The sequence below is a fragment of the Tachyglossus aculeatus genome, chromosome 4 (assembly GCF_015852505.1).
Source record: "Tachyglossus aculeatus isolate mTacAcu1 chromosome 4, mTacAcu1.pri, whole genome shotgun sequence".
Lineage (NCBI taxonomy): Eukaryota > Metazoa > Chordata > Mammalia > Monotremata > Tachyglossidae > Tachyglossus > Tachyglossus aculeatus.
In genome coordinates this window covers 60,383,393-60,392,043 of record NC_052069.1, presented here as the reverse complement: position 1 = coordinate 60,392,043, position 8,651 = coordinate 60,383,393, and the positions used below count along the sequence as shown (strand labels likewise).

The window sequence follows — 8,651 nt, the reverse complement described above, 5'->3', positions numbered from 1 at the left end:
CCAAGGCACCACCTTTTTTGTATAGACACTGAGATCAGATCATGGGTCCTGCATTCACTTTTACAGACACACATGCATTCATGAGTAACTGACAACCACACCAGGCACAAAATCAATTCTTCTGATACTGAATCTACTTGAGCCGAAACAAAAGGCGTGTTTTATCTAAATCAGACTTGGGTGGTGGAAAAAGTGTTCCCTAATTTTTCCTCCATACTGTAGCCAAAATGGCTAATAAAAACAAGTGTTATAGCAGGAGCATCTGTAAGCAAGTTTTCCAGGAAGTTTTAGGACTCTCTTGAGCAGCATGGGACAGGAAAGCAAATAAGCACTAGAATATAGTCTCCTTGAGAACAGGGATTGTGTTGATTGGCCCTCTTGCATTGTACTCTCCAAAGTGTTTAATACAGTGCTCTGCATGCAGTAAGTGTTCAATAAGTACCATTGACTGATTAATTGAACAGGAGGCAAGAATGGATTTCCAGGGGCTTACAAAACCACCAAATTAGTCCAGATATTTAACCAATATGTAAGCTCCCATTTCCTTTGAATCTTCTAAAGGACTATACTCCTAATTCTGCAGTTTGCATTTATTCTTGCCCCTCTCAGGATCACACCTGGAGAGTTTCTGGTATTCTACCAGTCTCGGCTATGGGAGGGAGAGTCCAGCAGAAGCCTACCCATTCCATTCCTAGCTTGGGCAGTGGTTAGCAAGGTGAAGGCAATCTGCTACAACTCAAAACTCACTTGTGCTGGGCAGCAGAGACATGGGAGAGAGTCGAGGGTGGAGACTCAGGCTTACTGTGTGGAAGAAGGCAGTGGTAAACCACTTCTGTATTTTTACCAAGAAAACTCTATGGATACACTACCAGAATGTTTGCAGATGGAGGGGAGGCATTCTGGGAGTAGCGTGTCCATGAAGTTGCTATGGGTCAGAGAGAACTCAGTGGCATAAGACAAGACAAGACATTAATTCTTAAGAGGACCTGAACAAAGTTTCCTGCTATGAATAGTTTACAAGGGCAGCCCTGATCCTCATCTGGAAATGTGGCTTTTTAAATGGCATTTAGTAAGCAACTACTATGTTCTGAGCACTGCGATAGGAAATGTTTCTTATCCCCATGTTTCAGAAGAAGCAGTGTGGGTCAATGAAAAGAGCCCAGTCTTGGAAGTCAGAAGTCATGAGTTCTAATCCCAGCTCCGCTACTTGTCAGCTGTGTGACTTTGGGCAAGTCACTTAACTTCTCTGTGTTACCTCATCTGTAAAATGGGGATTAAGACTGTGAGCCTCATGTGGGACAACCTGATTATCTTGTATCCCCCCCAGCACTTAAAACAGTGCTTGGCACATAGTAAGCCCTTTACAAATGCCATCATTATTATATGAAGAAGCTGAGGTACTGAGAGGTCAAGAGACTTGACTATGGTCACACAATAGGACAGTGGTGGAGCCAAAATTCAAACTCAGGTCCCCTGACTTCCAATTTTTCTAATTAAATAGCAGCTAATATTCCAAATGACAAAATTTTACTAGCTATCTACTATTACTACTATTAATAGCAGTAATAATAATTATAGCATTTGTTAACCACTTACTATAAGCCAAGCACAATATTGAGTGCTGGGGTGGATAGAAGATAATTAGGTTGGTCAAAGTGGATAAATTAGTCAATAATAAATGAATAGATCAACATGAAAGACTGCTTATGTGGCTAAGGGAACACATCAGGGAGCTGGAGAGGGGGCTATGGGGGTAGCATTTTAGAAGGAGTTTGAAGGAAGGGAGAGATGTGGTTCATCAAAGCTGAGAGAGGAAAGGTGTCCAGGCAAGGAAAGATGTGAGCCATGGATTGTAGGCAGAAGGGGCAGTTTGCACAAAACAGGGTGCAAGGGATGGGTAAGAGGAAGCCAGCTGCCAGACAACTTTGAAGATATTTGTGACTAGTTTGTTTCGGAGGATGGATTTATTTAATGAGAATGTTCCTTTCCTTCCAAATCTTTTTTTCCCCAATTCCCCTTCTTTTTTCCTCTGACCCTGTCTTTTCTCTGCCCTCCTTCATTTGTCCTTTATATAAAAGTGGCCACATTTCATAATTAGGTGGGAAAGTGCCATTTTTTTTGAATTTCCTGGCTGTCACCACTTGCTAAAACAATTCGACAAAATCCCAGCAGGAGCTGCAGAACTTGGAGTGAGGGCTGGTTATTTTTAACCTCTCTCTGCTCTGAATCGTGCATTGCTGGTGAGGCAAAGACCTTGGTCTCTGTCTGACCCAGATATTCCATTGCACCACCACTCCCAACTACCGCCAGAGCTTCCAGGCTCAACACTTCTAGATTTAGATTTGGAGAGTCCAATCTTGATCCGAAAGGTCCTGGTAGCAGAAAAGATTACTGGGTCCAGAGAGATTCCTGGATGCAGACCTAAGACCTTCTGCACTGGGTGGAAATATAGGTTGTGGTTTCTGGGGTTACTCAGGATCCAAACAACTAACCAACCAACCAATCAATCAATCAATAGTATTTAGTGAGGACCTACCCTGTGTAGAGATCTGTATGAAGCATCTGGGAGAATACAATAGAGTTAGTATACATGATCCCTGCCTTCAAGGAACTTACAATTTAGCAGGGGAGGCAGACACTAAAATAAATGACAAAAAGGAAGAAGTAATAGATTGTTTACATATTGCAAACACATCGTGGGCAGGGAATGTGACTGTTTATTGTTATATTGTACTTTCCCCAGTGCCTAGTACAGCACTCTGCACACAGAAGGCGCTCAATAAATACGACTGAATGAACATTAGTGTAATGGGGCATTGTGAGTTCTTAAATATGTAGATGGTGCACAAATACTGAAGTGGTTGTTGAGGGAGAAATTCATTCATTCAATCATATTTATTGAGTGCTTACTGTGTGTAGAGCACTGTACTAAGTGCTTGGAATGTAAAATTCAGCAATGAAGAGAGATAATCCCTGCCCACAATGGGCTTACAGTCTAGAAGGCGGGGGGGGGGGGGGGGGGGGGGGAGACAGACATCAAAACGAGTAAATAGTCAATAGCCTCAATATAAATAGAATTTTTCCAGTTCAGTCTTATAGTTAGTTCTTTTGAAAATAAATTTAAATTTAGTTTATAGGGATTTTTAGATGGAAATTTGAAGCTAACTGGCCATATCACTTAAAGAGACTGCTGTTGATTCCATTTTCCCTCTAGCCTTTAAACTCACTGTGGGCAGGGAATTGTCTACCAACTCTGTTGTACTGTACTCTTCCAAGCACTGATCAATTGATTGATTGATTGATTTTGGAAGCATTCTAAATCCTTTGTGTCTAATCATCTCATTTCAAGACTGGTGTCTGAAAAAGTTAAAACCTCATTTTTAGGGCTTTTCCTTGAAGAGGATGCCCAAATTCCTTAAACTAGATTATTCATTCATTCAATCATATTTATTGAGTGTTTACTGTGTGCAGAACACTGTATTAAGCACTTGGAAAGTACAGTTCAACAATAGAGACAATCTCTGTTCCCACTGGGTTTACAGTCTGGAAGCAGGGAGACAGACATCAAAACAAGTAAACAGGCATCAAACAAGTAAACAGATTAAAAAAAGAATATGGTCTTTGTTAAGCGCTTATTATGTGCCAAGCACTGTTCTAAGCACTAGAGTACATACAAGGTAATCAAGTTGTCCCATATGGGGCTCACAGTCTTAATCCTCATTTTACAGATGAGGTTACTGAGGCACAGAGAAGTTAAGTGACTTGCCCAAAGTCACACAGCTGATAAGTGACGGAGCCCGGATTAGAACCCAAGACCTCTGACTCCCAAGCCCTTGCTCTTTTCACTAAGCCACGTTGTTTATCTAAGATTAGGTTATTCAAAGCTAGGAGACTTGCCTGACCAGGTCTTCATTTCTCTTATTTGACCTCAATCAATCAATCAAATTTCAGAGCATTGTATTAAATGCTTGGAAGAGTACAATATTTTTTTAATGGCATTTGGTAAGTGCTTACTGTGTGCTGTACATATGCTGGGCTAGATACAAGCTAATTAGGTAGGACACGGTTCATTTCCCACATGGGGCTCACAGTCTTAATCCTAATTTTACAGATGAGGGAACTGAAGCACTGAGAAGTTAAGTTACTCACCTAAGGTCACATAGTGGACAAGTGGCAGAGCCAGGATTAAAACCCAGGTCCTCTGATTCCCAGGCCCATGCTTTTTCCACTAGGCCTCTCGGCTTTGCAGTATTTTCCTCTGTTCAGATGCCTATGCAAAATTTATGTGTATTCTTGCAAGTACTAAGTAGTAGATGTTGTGTAAATACTATTGATTGATTGGAATTTAATCCATTTGGAATTCGGAATGGAAAATTGATTCTAAAGTACATATTTATTACTCTATTTATTTATTTATTTTACTTGTACATTTCTATCCTATTTATTTTATTTTGTTGGTATGTTTGGTTTTGTTCTCTGTCTCCCCCTTTCAGACTGTGAGCCCACTGTTGGGTAGGGACTGTCTCTATGTGTTGCCAATTTGTACTTCCCAAGCGCTTAGTACAGTGCTCTGCACATAGTAAGCGCTCAATAAATACGATTGATTGATTGATTGATTAAAGGGCATACAGTCTTAGGTTTGTGGAAAGGAGGTAGGAGAAACTTAAAGGATATTTTAATATAACAGAGTTCTTAAAGGGCCTCCCTTCTGTACTCCCTATGCACTTGGATCTGTGCCCCTTAAGAACCTGATATTCACCCCACTCCAAGCACCTCAGCTCTTAGGTACTTATCTTTATACTCTCCCATTACCCTAAAAATAATTTATTTTAATGCCTGTCTCCTATTCTAGACCGTGAGCCTCTTGTGGGCAGGGAACACTTCTTCCAACTATACTGTATTGTCAATTGTCACTGGGGCTTCTGGTCCAGCATTTACAACAGTGTTAGGCACATAGAACAGTGTGTTGCACATAGTAAGCACTTAACAAATGCCATCATTATTATACTAAGCACTTAACTATTATTATTATCAAAGTTTTTATTATTATTATTACAGTAAGCATTCAATAAATACCATTGATTTATTGATTGCTTTAAAAGAGTCCAGTCATTCTTCTCAGAGAGGATTATCAATTTTTAAAGCGTACTGATGAAGGGCCCTCAGAATTGCTATTTGTTGGCTAGGCCATCCAACAGGATGGGCACTGTTGAGAGCTAATTCTTCTAATCTGACCATCAGATCTTGGGGGAATTAAATCCTCTGGTCTATGGATCATGAATCAGCTTTTAGACTGCCTGGGAAAAATACGTCTGATTTTTTAAAAACTCATTTAAGATGTTAGTAGTCCTTGAGTAGGGGCATAGGACCTCCTTAAGACCACTTTTAACACGTTCACATATGTGTGTTTGCAGTCTTTGGTTTTATCCATCTGAATCAAAAGTTGCAAGAGTGCATCCACCAGTGGAATGATCAAGTGACTTCAGTGGGGCAAGGTTTACCAAAAAAAAAAGTTTCATTCATTCAGTCATTCAATCGTATTTATTGAGCACTTACTGTGTGCAGAGCACTGTACTAAGCGCTTGGGAAATACCAGTTGGCAACATATAGAGACAGTCCCTACCCAACAGTGGGCTCACAGTCTAAAATGGGGAGACAGACAACAAAACAAAACACATAAACCAAATAAAATAAATAGAATAAATATGTACAAGTAAAATAAATAAATGGAGTAATAAATATGTACAAACATATATACATATATACAGGTGTTGTGGGGAGGGAAAGGAGGTAAGGTTGGGGGGATGAAGGGGGGAGGAGAGGGAGAGGAAGGAGGGGGCTCAGTCTGGGAAGGCCTCCTGGAGGAAGTGAGCTCTCAGTAGGGCTTTGAAGGGAGGAAGAGAGTTAGCTTGGCAGATTTGCAGAGGAAGGGCATACCAGGCCAGGGGGAGGACGTGGGCCAGGGGTTGACGGCGGGACAGGCGAGAATGAGGCACGGTGAGGAGATTAGCGGCAGAGGAGCGGAGGGTGCGGGCTGGGCTGGAGAAGGAGAGAAGGGAGGTGAGGTAGGAGGGGGTGAGGTGATGGACAGCCTTGAAGCCGAGGCTGAGGAGTTTTTGCCTGATGTGTAGATTGATTGGTAGCCACTGGAGATTTTTGAGGAGGGGAGTAGCATGCCCAGAGAGTTTCTGCCCAAAGACAATCCAGGCAGCGGCGTGAAGTATGGAATGAAGTGGGGAGAGACAGGAGGATGGGCGATCGGAGAGAAGGCTGATGCAGTAATCCAGTCGGGATAGGATGAGAGATTGAACGAGTAGGGTAGTGGTTTGGATGGAGAGGAAAAGCATGGGATTGATTCTAGTCCAGGCACAGGACTGTCCCAGCAGGGAATGGAGTTGCCTAGTGGAAAGAGCACAGTCCTGGGAGTCAGAGGACAAGGGTTCTAATCCCAGATCCACTACTTGTTTGCTGCATGACCTTGGGCAAGTCACTTAACTTCCCTGAAACTCAATTACTCATCTGTAAAAGGGTATTAAGACTGGGAGCCCTATGTGGGACAGGGACTGTATCCAACCTGATTATCTTATATCTACCCCAGGGCTTAGTACAATGCTTGACACATAGCAAGCACTTAACAAATGCCACAGTAACAATAATAATAATAATAATAATAATAATAGCAACTTTACATGGCAGCATTTGAGAAAAAAATTCACCAAAAAATGGGATGCTCCACAAAATGGGGACATGTGTTCACCCAACACACATATAAGGTTGGAGATGTTGTGGTGTTCCCTCATCCTGATAAATCTTGCATATCAGCTTTGAACCTGAAGGACGACTAGATATGTATGACTAGATATGTACTTTATTCATATGTACATTTTTTCTAATAGTTACTAAGGTGTTCCATTTTTTTCGCATTGCTGTTTTAAAATGCATGAAAAAGCCTGATGTAACATTACTTAAGACTTCAATTCTTTCAAGACTTCAAAACTTCATTTGTGATGCGAGGGAGGATGTGTGGGGGAGGGAAAGGGTAGCAATGACATGAATAAAGCCGTTATAAATATCCTTTTAATATGAATATTCATTAAATGATGTAGCTGTTAACCAATGTGCAGATGCTTGGGAACTGCCAGCTTGGAAGGGAGTTCTTTTGGAATGATAAAACCTTTTCAGAAAACAGGAACAAAAAGGGGTGATTTTTCCATTTAAACAATTTAAATATTTTCTGTGGATATCGGCCATCTAAAAAACATATGCTTTACAGTTGATGTGTTGTAGATACACAGGGCACTGTGGCCTAGTTACATAGCCTAATATTGAAGCAGGATAAATGGGAAAAAGAGCAGACTCATGACTCTCTGGTAGTATTAATGTCAGCAGAGCCTATTGAATTGTTTAGAAAGTGACAGCCCCAAAATTATAAGCATATGACAGGCAGAAATTATCAATTAAATTAACATTTTTTGGGCCCCATAAGGGATGTAGGCCACTGCCATTGCTTTAATTCTTCACACAGGTATTCCCCAAGTCATGAAATTGAGAGGTACCCATAAAAACAGAAACATATATTATGTCTCCAAAAATGGATGATGAACTATTGTTGCTATGGAAATCAAGAGAAGCAGACCCCTTGTCCTCAAAAACCAGAAGAAAGTATTTAGTATACCTGAGGAGATTTGGGCTGTGGGCCTGAGAGGAGTTGAATGTACTTTTTCTCTCCCTTAGGTTCAGGTCATTTGAGTTCTTGAGAATCTGAGCTTGTGGGTCACCTCATGTATTTCCAACAGCAGGGTGCTTGCGGAACTGGAAAAATAGGAAGGAATGGTAAGGAGACAGAACACCACTGGAAATGGATCTGGATGTCATGTACATTTTGGGGGTCAAATAGAATTTTTAGAGTCCTCATCCTTTTTCAAACTATTTGTAAGATTGCCAAGTGGAAACAAGAAAAGTCTGCCAAGTCAAAAATCATTCCCGTTAAAGAAACTGAAGAGAGTTGTCTGTGAGGTGCTCATGGGATCACACTGCTCTTATTGCAGGGAAGAGTCTGTCTACCTTTCTCTTCCATTAGACTATGAACTACACAGGAAAGGGACCAAGTACTTAATACAGCACTCTGTGTATACTGGGTGCTCAATAAATGCTGATAGTTAGTTGGTTTCTAGACCTGAATTCAGTAGTGAGAAAGAAGGCTAGTATCTTTAGTAATGTTGGGTGCTTACTATTTCTCTCATAACAGACTTAGGGATTAGACTCCTGAATTTCCAAAAGAAACAGGTTATGGTCGTAAGATTGTAGCTGGGGTAGGGGGATTATTACTGTGTTTGGAAGATTATAGTTGTGCTTAGAAAACTGAAGCTGTGTTTGGGGCATTGAAGCTGGGGTTGGTAGATTACAGGGCTCTGATTGGAAAATTTCAGTTAAAATAGTATTTATTGAGGGCTTACTCTGTGGGAAGCACTGTACTAAGTACTTGAGAGAATACAATAAAGTACAATAAAGTACATAGATATTATCCCTGCCCTCAAGGAGTTTACAGCCTAGTGGGGAGACAGACACTAAAATAAATAGCAGATTGGCGAAGCAATAGAGTTCAAGGGTATTGAGTAATGATGACGATGATAATAATAATAACAATAACA

The 8,651-nt window shown here is 40.9% G+C and overlaps 1 non-coding gene across 1 annotated transcript; it reads left to right on the top strand.

Moving 5' to 3' along the window:
* The first annotated feature begins 599 nt into the window (after positions 1–599).
* Positions 600–737, top strand: LOC119928077. Its single transcript, XR_005451033.1, has one exon. It is a non-coding gene; the product is annotated as a small nucleolar RNA SNORA7 (small nucleolar RNA).
* Positions 738–8,651: the final 7,914 nt, after the last annotated feature.